Genomic DNA, 14,614 nt, shown 5'->3' on the forward strand with positions numbered 1-14,614 from the left:
GTTAAAATAATGCAGTGCCGAATCGCAAAATATGGCCTGGTCATTAAGGGGGAAAAAAGAGTGAAACATTTCAAGGGGTATGAATATTTTTTCAAGGCACTGTAGATGGTGACAGCTTTTCGTTAATGCAATAGATGATATAACTTCTGCGCTACTATGAGTGACTATACAAGTGTAAATGTAGTGGTGTGCCCCTTTATACAGATGCAGGTCCAAGTCCCTTTAACTCAATTCCCCACAATCATCTGGGCTCCCAGCATCCCCTGAGTTCCAGGACACGCCCAGGGAGTATAAATGCCAGCTCCTTCCAGCTTCCTGTGCTCAGAGAGATCCTGCCTGATGGGACAGCAGTGACAGGGCAAGTGAGCTGTCCCCAGGTGCTGGGTCCTTATCTGCCAAGTCTGGTGTGCGGGCCACCAGCAGCGAGCACAAGAGCATGCAGGATCTATCCAAGCCCCAGTCACTGGAGAGGACTCTGTTACAATCCATGTGGAGAAGTTGTCCAAGCAGTGGGGAGGTCCTATCTACAGCCCCCAGAGCCAGTGTGAAGTCTGTGCCAGCAGGAAATCCCTCAGCTCACAGTCTGCTGAATGAATGATTAACATCTTGGGACATGTGAGATTTCTCTAGCTCTCTATCCTATCAGTAAACTGATCTCAGAGCACTCTACTGCCATCCAGTGGCCATTCGTTGAACTGCAGTAGAATTTTTTTCATATGTTTTATGCCTGTTTCCCCACTCCTCATGCTGCCGTTTTGTACTGCAAACCCCTGTTCACACGATCTCCTGTATAATCTTAGTTGATTTTCATTGTTCAGTAAAGTAGAAATTGCACATCACCACTGGTCTGATCATTTGGCTGATACCATTACATAACATAAATACTATAGCAATCACCTATGGCAAGGTGTGCTAGACGGTGCTGCTGTCAGGGCTATTGTAAGAAATAGGCATATGTTTCATATTGCATGTAAAGAATTATGAACTGAATGAACCTAAAGACAAGGTTCAACTCGTGGCCTTCACTAGAAACTCCTCAAGGAGACGCATGTTTCTGTTTCCATTGTTTTTTTTTGTTTTTTTTGAAGAGTGGTAAACTGTTGTTGACTAACCCTTGAGATAACAAACTATATTCTATAGTCATTGAAAGAGAGTATATTTGAAGAACCGTGAACAGAGTGTCCTGACCATGGGGGAGTTTTACATACAAAGACATCTCCTAACAGATCTTACAAAGGCAGCTGTAAGATGCTGTCGCCCCATGTGACTCTGCCAGCCATCTTGGGACAGGCAGAGCCTATTTAGGGCTTGGCATGCATTTGCGAGTTGGTGGAGTAGGGACAGGTACCCCACCTGTTAGGGACAGTACTAGCATTAGGGAAAGGTTCCTGACGAGGAGGGAAAGCGTAGGGTCACAACTCTTCTGGACAACCCTCCGATTGGGCAGGAGACAGCCAAGCAGCATTCTGCCCCTCTCAGCAGACCCTGTCAGTCCGGCTGGAATCTGCTTCTTTCACATGGTGCTGGAAACAGTGAGTGCACCCAGCAGGGTGGCCTTCCCACTGGGTTTGTTGTAAACTGTTGCAACATTGCTTTAATAAAGGTTTTGCATTGCACCTGACTGAGTGAATTTTTTCAGCCACACACGCTGCACTCTGCCTATGGACAGCATTAATTAATGTCATCTTGACAACACTAACTTTTATACCTGTTAATTCCTCTTTTACCACGTGCAGTTCCCTGTTCACTCGCAGTGTTTAATAAAAATAAAAAACACCTGAAACTACGTTCATAACTTTGTGGTGCGTTGACGTTCATTGTGTTGGGGCAGCTCATTCATTTGAATGGGTTCCCTAGCATAATAAAACACACCAAAAAAAGGTACGGTAGCATGTTACATGCTAGGCAAAGTGTGTTGAGGTTGTATATAGATATAATGCAGCGCTGATAAATTAAATATTTGTGCCATAAAGTGCAAATGTGTATGTGCATATGAATATATGCTTAGCAAGTAAATTATGTGCAAAATCACGCAATTAAGGTGCCAATGTGTACAGCAAATAAATATATGTAAACTTCAATAATTATTGTTCAATCAAGCAAATAAATGGCAAATAAATACACAAACAACAGAAAATGTGTGATACTAAAAAACAGAGTACATATAGGTAGATCAAGTGCATGAGTGGTTTAAAAGCTGATGCTGTTAGAAAAAATGTTCATCAAACAAATAGTCCATAAATTAGACCATGGATGTGCAAGGTGCTCTCGGGTGTGTAACCATCACCGATAGAACAAATAATTGAAGGCTTTCAAGATATAGTGGACTCAATAAAGTATATACCCAATAAAGTATATACAGTTGTAATAGAACCAACACGTTTCGTCTAAAAAGACATCATCTGGGGTCAGATGATGTATTTTTAGACGAAACGCGTCGGATCTACTGCAAATGCTGTGTCTATTCGTTTATACATACACTTTCCTACAGCACAAGGATATGAACCAGTCTAAACTTGATCTGTCATTTACAGGAATTAAGGCTTCTTTATACTTGCAATGCCATCAAAAAACAGTTGTGGCCATTCACTTGAATGAGCAAATTAAATTGTATATACTGGTGGTATATACCCACTCGCGCCAGACAGTGTGTTAAACAATAGTACAATATTCTATAGCTTGGGGGTTAATTTTCAGTGCCAAAAGCGGTAACCCCGAGCCACACTCGGGATTACTCCAGAAGCACACTCACCTTCCCTGCGATCCCCTGCCGTCCTCCCCACTTTCCTCCCCTGCCGTCCTCCCCACCGTCCTCTGGCCGTCCTCACACTCTCTCCCCGTTCTGTGCTCTGCAGATACCGGCACCAAATGACATAAATGATACAAAGCTGTGATCCTAACGGATTACACTGTATGATGTCATTTCACCACAGGATTTCACCTGGTGACTTTTCCAGTGCCCTGCCTGTGCTTTTCCAGTGCTTTGTGCCTGGAAAATCTTGAACGACCAAGGCGTCCAAAAAGCATTCTTTTTGCGCAAAAGTGCTTTTAGACGAACTGTAAAACAGCGACAGCGAAACTGAGTTACTTGAAGAACTGAGCGATAGCGATTCGTGGGAAAATTCGTCATCAGGTACGGAAAGTGACAACAGCGACGATTCTGATGTCTCTTTCTGGCACATTGCTTGTGGAATGTGGGAAGTATATCAAATGATTCTTCAGAATTTCCAACGGAGCGATGTGCCAGAAAGAGACATCAGAATCGTCGCTGTCCTCAAGTTCCGTACCGGATGACGAATTTTCCCACGAATTGCTATCGCTCAGTTCTTCAAGTAACTCTGTTTCGCTGTCTCTGGTGTACAGTTTATCTAGAAATGCTTTTGCGCAGATAGAACGCTTTTTGGACGCCATGGTCGTTTTCTATTTTCCAGGCTCAAAGAACTGGAAAAGCACAGGCAGGGCGCTGGAAAAGTCACCAGGTGAAATCCTGTGGTGAAATGACATGATACAGTGTAATCCGTTAGGATCACAGCTTTGTATTATCTCATTTAGTGTACATATATTTTTGAATTTGCCGCCGGTTCCTCCCCCCTGCGTCACAACGCTCACAGGGAAAGGAACCGGAAGACAGGTGCTGGCACCGGCTGAGCACACAGTGGGAGGACAGCCGGAGGACGGCTGGAGGATGACAGGGGAGGATGGCGGAGGAGTACAGCGGGAGGACGGCGGGGGATTGCAGGGCAAGGTGAGTTTTAAAATATAAAACAACAGATTTCCATGCAAAACAATGTACTGCTTTTAGTACAGAAATCCTGACATAATCAGACCGCCAGGGAGGTTAAAGACAGCCCAAATGCGGCTGGCAAAAGCGTGTTTTGGCGCGTGGCCAAACAAGCAACAGACGTGCCAAAACTTGCATTAAAAAAAACACATGAAGCTCAATGCCTGAAAAGGTGTGGCAGCTTGCTTTTGGCACGTTCCTTGCACGTAAGGCGGTCCATGTGTTTCACGTAAAAATGCGCAAAATAAAAAACCACATGGAAAAATGGGGATCCACACCACTCTCGCATGCAAATGGTGATGTCAAAATTGGGGCAAAACCACCAATATTTACTGAGGTCTTAAGAAAGCAAAATCCGTGGCGCGTTTCTGGCTTGTCTTGTTTTTGGTAATCCATCACTTCCCCTAATGAATCCAGCAGACAATAACGCTGTATCCAATAGCCTTAATGTACCCACCGCTGGTAATTCTATTTACAAAGTATTATTTCCCAGGTGTACAGGCGCACAGTGGGGCCCCCCGTTACGGCGCTATATTTATACCCGTCTCTGCTATAATAATAAATCCTTCATTCCATTATAGCGAAGGAGAATCGGGGCTCTTTAGCCCTTCTCTGCTGTTACTGTTTAATGAGAAATGAAAATGCTTCAATGAAATTTCAGAAAACGTACGGCGAGGCGGAGGAAGGCTAATCGTATTTTACTGATGTATTTCTCAATTAATAGTCTCCCCGCAGATTCGGGGACATTTATCGCTGAGGATGATGAGCTGTGGTGTAATTAGGTCTGCGGGAGCGCACATCTTGGCACGCCACAAAACCGATCATCACAATCACTGGGCAGGTCGATCCCGGGCTTTAGAAGATCGCATCTGATAAGAGTGATTGCTTAGATACGTTTTATATTGTTGTCCATGGGATTTGTATTTTAGATGCATGAAATCAAACTCTTGTCTACTCCAGCCACAAAATCACAAGATAAAAATGAATAGCCCATTAGGAGTAAAAAGACATATTTTTGTGCAATATTCACTTTTAATTTAGAGCTCTCCCCGGCAGTACTTCTTCTCTGCCACAAGATGCCCTCAGTCTAATGGCTAGCATCATTCAACCTGTTTTCCTGTGAGCCCAGGTCATCCTGGACTCTTCCCCAGTCTGTGACTGGACAGTAAAAGGAGAAGCAGCAAAGTAATGAGCTCTCTTTGCTCTCCTCCTATCATCACATTCTTGTCAGCATATGAACTGATGATTTGCTCCTCGTGCTGCTTTTTTTTCTCTTACATTCCAGTTATGCTGCGCAGGGACTTCAAAAGGCTGATAACAGGTCACATTCAGGTGCTTACACCTAATTTAAAAACATTTTAAGTGTATTTCCACTTTTGCTGCCAAATGTTCTGATACCTCCAGCATTAACATCTCATATTGCAAACAGTAAAATATGCACAGAAATGTTTGCTGGTACCCATAGTGATTGGGGTAAGCCAGTGGATTTCTGTAGAAGGGGGTCTATCAGTTGTCCCACCAGCTAAAGACTGCTCTGGCCCTGGGGCATGTGTTTGCTGTTGAAATATATATAAAAGGAGGTTGTAACGGCGCTACCTTAAAGTGAATAAGTGCTTATTATATGTGCCAACTTAAAACAAAGTGCCAATAAGAAAAAAATGTGTCATGAAAAACGTTTAATTTAAAATAAAGTGCACTAGAGATTTGTGGTGTGACCAAGTTAGCTGGTTAATAACCTGGGCCCATAAGGTGCAACTCAGTAAAGTGCAAGTGCTGTGCTGCATATACTTAATGAGTAAGAAACAATGGGTTCCCAATGTGCATTTATTTTGTGATGACAGTTGATAATTTCAGCAAATTAAGTTAAATTCATAAATAAACCAGTGATTTAAAATACATAAAGCAGTGAACATAAATTCATCCGTGCTGTGCGTGGAGTTTGTATTACCACTTATGTGAAAAGTGCCAAATTAAATGAGAGAAAGAAATAGATAAAAAATGGGGTTGCAATTCTGTTGTACTTCCACTAGATGTCGCCCCTAAGTATACGACCTGTGCTTGAGGAAAAGTGGTCGGTTTCTTCCGGGGTTCTCCAGTGAGCCAAACTTGGCTTTTAGTACCTCAAGTTAGAAGAAAAAGACCCCATGATGCAATGTGTATCTGTAGCGTGGAAAACAGAGCAGAAAACTCACGTGTGAGGCTGCCTAGGATCAGCGGTGATGGCCGGGAAGCTTCCGCGTTCCACGGCCCAGGCTACAAAACCGGAAGTGACGTATTGACGTTGCGACTCCGCCCTACGCGTTTCGTCATGTGACGTCTGTGTTTGCTGTTGCTCATGGCAACCACAGTGAACACTTCAGTTGCTCAGGCACAATTATTGCTAAGAGGCATGTCCTGACAAGCTCTGCAAGTATCAGAGTGCATATAACCACCACAAGCATACTGTCCATGTCTGCAAGTTTAGTACAGCAAGGAAAGAGTTACAGAGCACACGGGAACAGGCCTGCTTATCAGAACTGTTGGTGCCAGCCAGTCTGGAAGCTTGGGTGCAGAGCTATACACCAGAGGAGATCCAGTGTGTCTTGCTTGAAGAGAGAGAGAGGAGCAAGATGGAGAATGGTGCATGTGTGTACACAGCCTTGACTTGGTTGCCTGAAGTGCAGAAGGTGACACTGGTTGACACTAGTGTGCGGTTGGGACATCGAGAGGGATTCGCCCTCGGATTGATCGAGGGGACGGAGAGGCTGTGTCTGCTATGTCCTAGATCAGGGATATGCAAACTGTGGCCCTCCAGCTGTTGCAGAACTACAAGTCCCATTAGGCACAGCAAGATTCTGACGGCCACACCCAGAGGCAGAGGCATGATGGGACTTGTAGTTTTGCAACAGCTGGAGGGCCGCAGTTTGCATATCCCTGTCCTAGATGCAGAAGACCCACAGCAGTGGTCAATGCTTGGATCCGGTGTGGCACTGTTATGAGCCGTTTACCAAGCTGACGCCGAGCGAGCAGGAGCCGCTCACCTACAGCGTAGATCTGTGGTCAAGTTTCTGCACAGAACAGCCGCAGAAGTCCCGGAAGGCCGGGATTGGCCAAGAAATGACTGCCAAAGGCGGGATTGAGTCTGAGGATAGTCACTCCCCTGCGAAGATAAATGACATATGGGAAGAAATCTCAAGATCTGCCTCGGCCTGCAGACCGGTCAGAGAGCTGGTACCTGTTAGTACTGCCCAGCCCAGCAGGAACCAGAAGATTTCTCCAGGAAGGCTGGTTGTGCCCGTGCACCCTGTCAATGCCACCTGGAAGGAGTCAGTGCAGGAAGATGACTCGTCTTCAAGTGAGCCAGTGGGGAACAGCAGTGGTGGGGCCAAAGACTGGGGGTCGTCCAGACTGCAAGCGGAATTTGGGCCCTTACACGTTGAATGTGAGGAATGGACATTTTACAGCAGTTCTGAGGAGGAATGGGAGTGGGGGGACTTTCAGAAAGAAATGGAAATACTGCCAGAAGTGCTAGAGGAGCCAGAGTCAGCTGAGAGGGCAAAAGGATCCCTGCAGACTCTTATCTGGGTGAAGCGGAAGTTACAGAACCAACCACCCACGACCCAGACCAGAAGTGCTGAATACAGGCAGTGGGTGGTGAGGTTACCCAAGGCCTGTTTCCTCCCTAGGAAAGGCAAGTCAAAGGACCTACCAAGATTCTCCAGGTTTCAGCGAGAGGTGCAGCGGAGGACAGCACTCGAGTGGGGGTTGGAATACCCGTACGTCCCCCAGGACACCATGAACATCATAGACACTCGTGCACAGTGGGAGGATGACATGGTGTGGGACTTTATGCACATCCCCAAGCCATTGTGGGGATCTCATAACGAGTCTTGGACCCAGTTCCAGGACATTCATCAGGAATGGCATCTGGAAAGAGCCATCTATAAAGGAGAGGGTGGTGGTGGTCAAGGCTGGACGGCCAACCAGAAGCCACTCTGCTGCTGTTAGGGGAGCTGATGGCAGCATCAGAAGACTGCCAAATCCCCATTTCTACTTGTAAAAGGGCTGAAGTAAACTGTTCAGCCTAAGAGTTACAGAAATGGACAGCACTGAGATGACTGCTGCCTCTGTTTATTGCTTTTTCACGGACTAGGCAGGTCCAACACCCTGTTTCATCTCCAGCAGGGAATGCCATGTTCCACTGAAGAACTTTGGGTGAGGCCTACTGTCATTCTGTTGCTTTTATGGAGGAGCTTCTCCTTCGAGAGACTCTTTTTGACACTTTGCTCAACTGGTCAGCAGGCGCTCAACACAAGTACGTGAGTATTTAGTATGTAGCTTTTGCAAAACTAGTGTGACACAGTCCTTACAATAGTAATGTGCAGATTCTTCCATTCACCATCACACCAACTAATATCACTCTATATGATCTGTCACCGGCTATCATGCTAGCTAATGTCACTGTATATAATCTGTCACTGACTGTCATAGTGACTTATGTCGCTGTATAGAAGAAATTCCCACAAGCTGTCATAGTATATAATCTGTCGCAAATTATGACATTGAGTAAGGTCACTGTATATAATCCTACACCAACTATCACTTATCTGTCACCAGCTGTCACAGTGACTTATGTCACTGTACACCATTTCCCACAGACTGTCACACTGACTGATGCCACGGTATATAATCGAATACAAAAATTCCCCAACACACTCTCCAGCTAGCCAACACAAACAAGCTAACTAAACTGTTTCAACATTTTAGGTTAAAATGGTAGCCCTTTCCTCCTTAAAGGTACCACAATGCACCAGAATCCCAACATTGCTTAAAGCGCTTGTAAAGCTTTGTTTTTTTTTTTTTATAAAATATAAAACATGTTATACTTATGTAGCACCCTACAAGGTAGGTGTTAGGCAAAGTATAGTGGGCCTTGGCTGCCTAACAGCAGGGCCATGATTTTCAGCTGGGCTGTCATGTCTCCCAAGCGTGTCTGCTGAGAGGGGAGTCTCCCCATTGGCTCCATGAGAAGATTCTCATTGGAAATGGAGGAAACCCAATCAGAGGCACATTCAGGCCTGTATCTACCCCAGAAGGCAGATTCTGCCGCAGAGGATTCTGGGAGTGGGTATAAGTTTGAGGGGAACGCATGACGCAGCATTTTTGGCAGGAAGCAGAGTCCCAGAAGGGAGAGTACGGCTGTCTCTCCTCCTGTCAGAAGGATGGCTTGTCTCGGGTGGCTTGCCTGAGAGTACAGAGAGAGAGAGCTGAGCTGAGCTGCAGAAAGGATCCGGTGTGCCGAGGACCAGCGGAGAAAGAGGGCTTCAGTTCTAGGAAAGCATTCCAAGTTCGTGAGTACTGTGAACTACCCCTAGGGGTCTGCCTAGCTTAGAGGGGACCACTCCGGTGAAGGTCCCTGGGATCCAGGAGCTAGCAGCGGTAAAGTGGGTGCCTAGTGAGAGGACCCTGAAGTGTCAGAGGGGGTGCCTATTGAGAGGACCCTGAAGTGTCAGAGGGGGTGCCTAGTGAGAGAACCCTGAAGTGTAAAAGGGGGAGCCAGCAGTTGGGCCCTGAAGAGTTAAGTGTACAGCGTGCAGGGTGCAGTGTATAGTGTTGAGAGTTGCAGCAGCACAAGCAGTTACAAGGAGCTACCTCAGTCAGTGAAGGGCTGGAGGGAGATGTTCACCAACTTTTGAGCTAAACAGTGTCAAGAGCCAAGTGTTATTACAGTCCAGGATCTTCTGAGTTAACCAGAGTGTTAAAGTCGAAGTTCTAGCACAGTTCAGCAAAACAGTATCTTCAAGCGCCAGGAAGCGCTGGTCGGCATTCAGCTGGTGTCAAGACAGCGCTAACAGGAATTTTTCTGTACAGAGTCCTAGTTAAACCTAGTTGAGCCAGAAGAGTACCCCACTCATTCCCTTCTCCCATCCCCATTACAAAATAAACAAAACAAACCAAAGATGCCGAAATGGTCATTGTCTCCAATCTCACACTTGGGTATTCAACTTAAATGTGTTGGAAGTGTTACCGATAACAATGGCAGACCCACATCAGGCCCAATGCCTGGAAAAACTTCTACACTTACCTTCTCTGTGCAGTGGTTTTGCACAGAGCAGCCCTGATCTTCCTCTTCCCGGGTCCCCTGCTGGCGCTCCTGGCAGGGTGCAGAATGCCATAGGGAAAAAAAAACCTTCAGCCTTTACAACCACTTTAAAGTTGATCTTCCTTGGCAAATGGAAGATCTGCTTCTTTGCCAGTCAATAACCTATTTGTAAACAAAGCGTTTATTTGATCCCCCCAAAATATATACTTACATCGGTGCCAGCCTCTAACATTTCTGAGAGGCACAAGTGATGTCACCATGACTCCAGGTAGAGCAGGGAGCAGTACAAAATCATCCAGCCCATTGCAAGAATGTATTTTCTCAAGGAAGGCTTTGAGCTCCCAACTTTGCCGGGAGGCACAGTGACCAAGAAAAATTATATGAAGTGAAGTGCTGGATTTGGGACTTTTATTCCATCAATCAAGAGTTATTGGTTGGGCTTCATGAGCTAACCTTGGCAGTGGCACAACGTGGAAGCTCTCCAAGTGGCAATGACCTCCCCAACTGAGAAATCCAAAGGAAATTAAATTGAGAAAAACAGCACCAAACAGTAATTTTAAGAGTCGATATGAGTAAGGTAATAACATCTTCTCCCCAAAAAATATACTTACATTGGCAACAGTCTTTAACATTTCTGAGAGGCACAGGTGATGTCCCCATGACTCCAGGTAGAGCTAGGAGTAGTACGAAATCCTCCAGCCCATTGCAAGAATGTATTTTCCCAAGGAAGGCTTTAAGCTTCCAACTCTGTCGGGAGGCACAGTGACCAAGAAAAAGTGGATGTAGTGAAGTGCTGGATTTCAGACTATTATTCCATCAATCAAGAGTTATTTGTTGGGCTTCATGACCTAACCTTGGCACAACGTGGAAGCTCTCCAAGGGGCAATGGCCTCCCCAACTGAGAAATCCAAAGGAAATTAAATCTAGAAAAACAGCTCTAAACAGTAATTTTAAGAGTCAATATCAGTAAGGTAATAAAACCTTCTGCCTTTACAACCACTTTAAAGTTGATCTTCCTTGGCAAATGGAAGATCTGCTTCTTTGCCAGTCCCCTGTCCAAAAAGCTATTTGTAAACAAAGCGTTTATTTGATCCCCCCCCAAAAAAGACACTTACGTCAGCAAAGGCCTCTAACATTTCTGAGAGGCACAGGTGATGTCACCATGACTTCAGGTAGAGCTGGGAGCATGAAATCCTCCAGTCCATTGCAACAATGTATTTCCGCAAGGCTTCGAGCTTCCAACTCTGCCGGGAGGCACATTGACCAAAAAAAAGTAAATGTAGTGAAATGCTGGACTTGAAACTATTATTCCATCAATCAAGAATGACCTAACCTTGGCACAACGTGGAAGCTCTCAAAGTGGCAATGGCCTCCCCAACTGAGAAATCCAAAGGAAATTAAATTGAGAAAAACAGCACCAAACAGTAATTTTAAAAGTTGATATCATTCATTATTGATAAAATGAAACAACGTGCAGATAAAGGTTTGCCGTTTATCTTCCTGCTGTCTCATTTGTATCTATGTAGCGCACCACCTAATGAGCCACAGGTGAACGTGGTCCTATTTCCCTTTAGAGTACACACAGCCAAGCACACTGCATTTTCTGCACTTTTCCACTGGCTCCAAAGGGTTTCTTATTTTTTTCTTTTTTTTATTTGGCAACCATGAACTTGGATAGTATAGGGAGCATGGGATACCCTGATGAACAGCAAAACTGAACAACGTGAGGACTAATCAATTTCTGGCTGCACTCCACAAAACTGTTGTTGGTGATCAATACTCCTTCCAGAGTTAAAAGTTACACACAGTCACTATTCTTCAGCACTGGGGTCATCTACTCACATAGCCACAGGATCATTGGTTGCCTCTTGCCGATATCCACAAGGCTCTTCCTAGTGAGGGATATACAGACTAACACCACCATAGGACAGCTGGATTCTTTCTCACTGAGTTCATCCTGGCTCTCTCCAGTGAGCTTCTCCAGACCCAAATTGATCCCTGGACACAGATTTGCAAATAGTCCTAGCTGGGACCTCTGTGTCTTCCTGAAGACTTCCTCTAGGATCCTCCTGCAGGACTGGACCCAAGAACACTGCACCCTCAGGCCTCAGGCTATTTATGGGTTATCCAGCCACATACTGGGCACACCTCCCCAGGGACTGGCTAGAGTCCCATAAATATTCAGGCTGCATGCCCTGTCCTTCCTCCTACTATCATCCTAAAATCCTCTAGAAGACAGGAGGAAGTAACAGAACAGCAGCCTGTGAAACACTGAGCAGCCCTAGATAATCCACCCCTGCTTTACTGACTACAGGGGGTACAAACTAAATGTATCTAGCAACCTGCTGTACTCTAGGAGGGTGCTACATCTACAATAAATATAAAGATACATAGTGCATTTTATATACAGCTATATAGATCAGATCAACATGAGGGACAAATGAGGAGGAAAGGGGGAAAGAAGGACTTTGTTCCAAATCAAGGACAGTCCCTCAAAATCAGAGACAGTTGGGAGCTATGTAATTGTATACCCCCAATCTTGTGGTAACAGTTTAGTGAAGGCCCTTTTCTGTTCCAAAATGACTGTGCCTCTTTGTACAAAGCCAGCTCCATAGCCATGGTTTGATGAATTTGGTATGGAGAAACTGTCAAGGCTGGGCTTTTAGCAGCTCTCTTCTCAGTTTTCTGGCTGCTCAGCTGTCAGTTAACTACCAGCCACTCATTGTTCCCACAGTGATTCACCTGGTTATCATTATTACCTGCCTCATTAGTCCAGCCTATAGCCAGCTCCTTTTGACTATTTTAACTGCCTGGCTCATTCCTTTGGTGCCTTTGCCTGGTCAACACATCTTGTGTGTCTCTTTGCTGTGTTCCTGTTTGACTTTGCCTGGCTGACGTTTCTTCTGGTTCCTGATCCTGATATTTAGCTTCTGACTACGCTGATTCCTGGCTCTCCGATTCCGGCTTGTCTGATTACCCATTTTGGAGTTCCTTACCCTGGCTTCTGTTTTTGACTACATTCCTGATTTGTATTATTTTACTAGTACATTAGAGGTGTGATTTTAAGTTGCATTTTCTGTCTCTGCCTGGTTCATGGTCCCTGACAGAAACTCGAATAATCTACAAAGAGTCCTGACATAAACCTTGCTGAATACTTTTGGGATGAGTCGAAATGCCAAGTACAAGCCAGATCTTCCTTCTCATCCAACATCTGTAACATGATCAATGCATGATATGAATAACTAAACTTCCATGGACATTTTTATTTATTTATTTATTTTTTTTTCATTTCTTAATCTTTTGATTATTGTAAGGGCATCCCATTTATTACACAGAAAGCTGCCATTGCACTGCCAGAATAATATATTTTGATCATAGAATATACCATATACACTAGGGTGTTCATTTTAATATAGTGGAGGTGTATTAGAAGTTGGTTTTTAACATTTGTGTACAATAAAGTGGACTAATACAATGCTTTGGCTTTTGAGATTGTTGCATTTATTTAGACCCTTTTCACGTCTGGTTGAGTCCATAACTAGTATTTTAGTTTTTGGTGTTTCATGTCAAGTCCCTAGTCATATTTTTTGAGGATTTAGAGGGGGGGGGGGCTTGAGGCTATGTATTGTTGTCCAACATATCTATTGTTATCCAACATCAGTAGCTGACCTTACAATGATTCTTTTTAATGAATTGATACAAATTCCCACAAACAAACTCACAAAGTTGGTGAAAGTCTCCCCAAAAGAGTGGAGGCACCACCATACTAATGCCCATGGTTCAGGAATGGGATGTCCAGCAAGCTTCTATAGGAATGATGGTCAGCTGTCCATAAACTTGGTCAGTGTACTGTATGTATTTTTAAAGCTGTAATAAGTTCCCTTTTATAGTATAACTAAAACCAAAACTTTTTTTTGTGTTTTGGAGAGGGATGTCTGTGCCCCCGTTAGGGAGATTTACCCTCTCCATTTGTCCTGTTTATCATTAACATTGAAAGTGAAGGTTAAAGAAAATCCAACGTTTTTTTTATCCCCAGAAAAGTAATAGAGGGGGAATGGGAATACTAGTTCTGGTGGCCGGGGATTCCCCTAATTTGAAGGGATTTCTTCTCATTTCCTGCTTTAGCTATGAGACAGGAAGTGAAGGTACATCTCCCCAATGGGGGCACAGATGGGAAAAAAATAAACCAACAGGGGCATAACTTACTATATCGAAAAAAAAAAAAAAGTTTTGCTTTTAGTTCTACTTTAAAGCAGAGTTCCGGCTTCAAAATAAAAAAAATCGATTTTGGGCCATCCGCTTGCTGATTGCAACCTGAAAAAGAAATGGATACTGGCAATTTTTTTTGGTCATTTACCTTATTATAGAAGAAAATATACTCACCTTCCTTCCACTTCCTCCCTCTGCGGCCGCAGCCCGCGCCGTCACTTCCGGTTTGCGATGACTCCTGGGAGCTGAACGTCATCGCTCCCAGGAGTCAATGCGCCTGCACCGGCCCCGCTCCTCACTTCCGGTGCAAGCGCGGCATTCCCTGCTAAACAGCTTCTGGGCATGCCCAGAAGCTGTGCAGGGATGCCGCACCTGCACCGGAAGTGACGAGCGGGGCATTGTGGGACTCCGACGTCACGGAAGAGGACACGAAGAGGGACGCTGCGGCTTCAGCTGCCCACACCTGAGATGGCAGCGCTGGAGAAGAACTTTTCAAGGTAAGGATTTCTTCTTACGGGTAAGTGCGACCCGGGACAGTACAG

The 14,614-nt window shown here is 44.9% G+C and overlaps 1 protein-coding gene across 1 annotated transcript in view; it reads right to left on the reverse strand.

Moving 5' to 3' along the window:
* COL22A1 (collagen type XXII alpha 1 chain) overlaps positions 1-14,614 on the reverse strand; it is a 624,908-nt gene that overhangs the window by 302,150 nt on the left and 308,144 nt on the right. The gene's annotated exons all lie outside the window — the stretch shown is intronic.

This window comes from Pelophylax lessonae (genome assembly GCF_965119305.1).
Source record: "Pelophylax lessonae genome assembly, chromosome: 5".
NCBI lineage: Eukaryota > Metazoa > Chordata > Amphibia > Anura > Ranidae > Pelophylax > Pelophylax lessonae.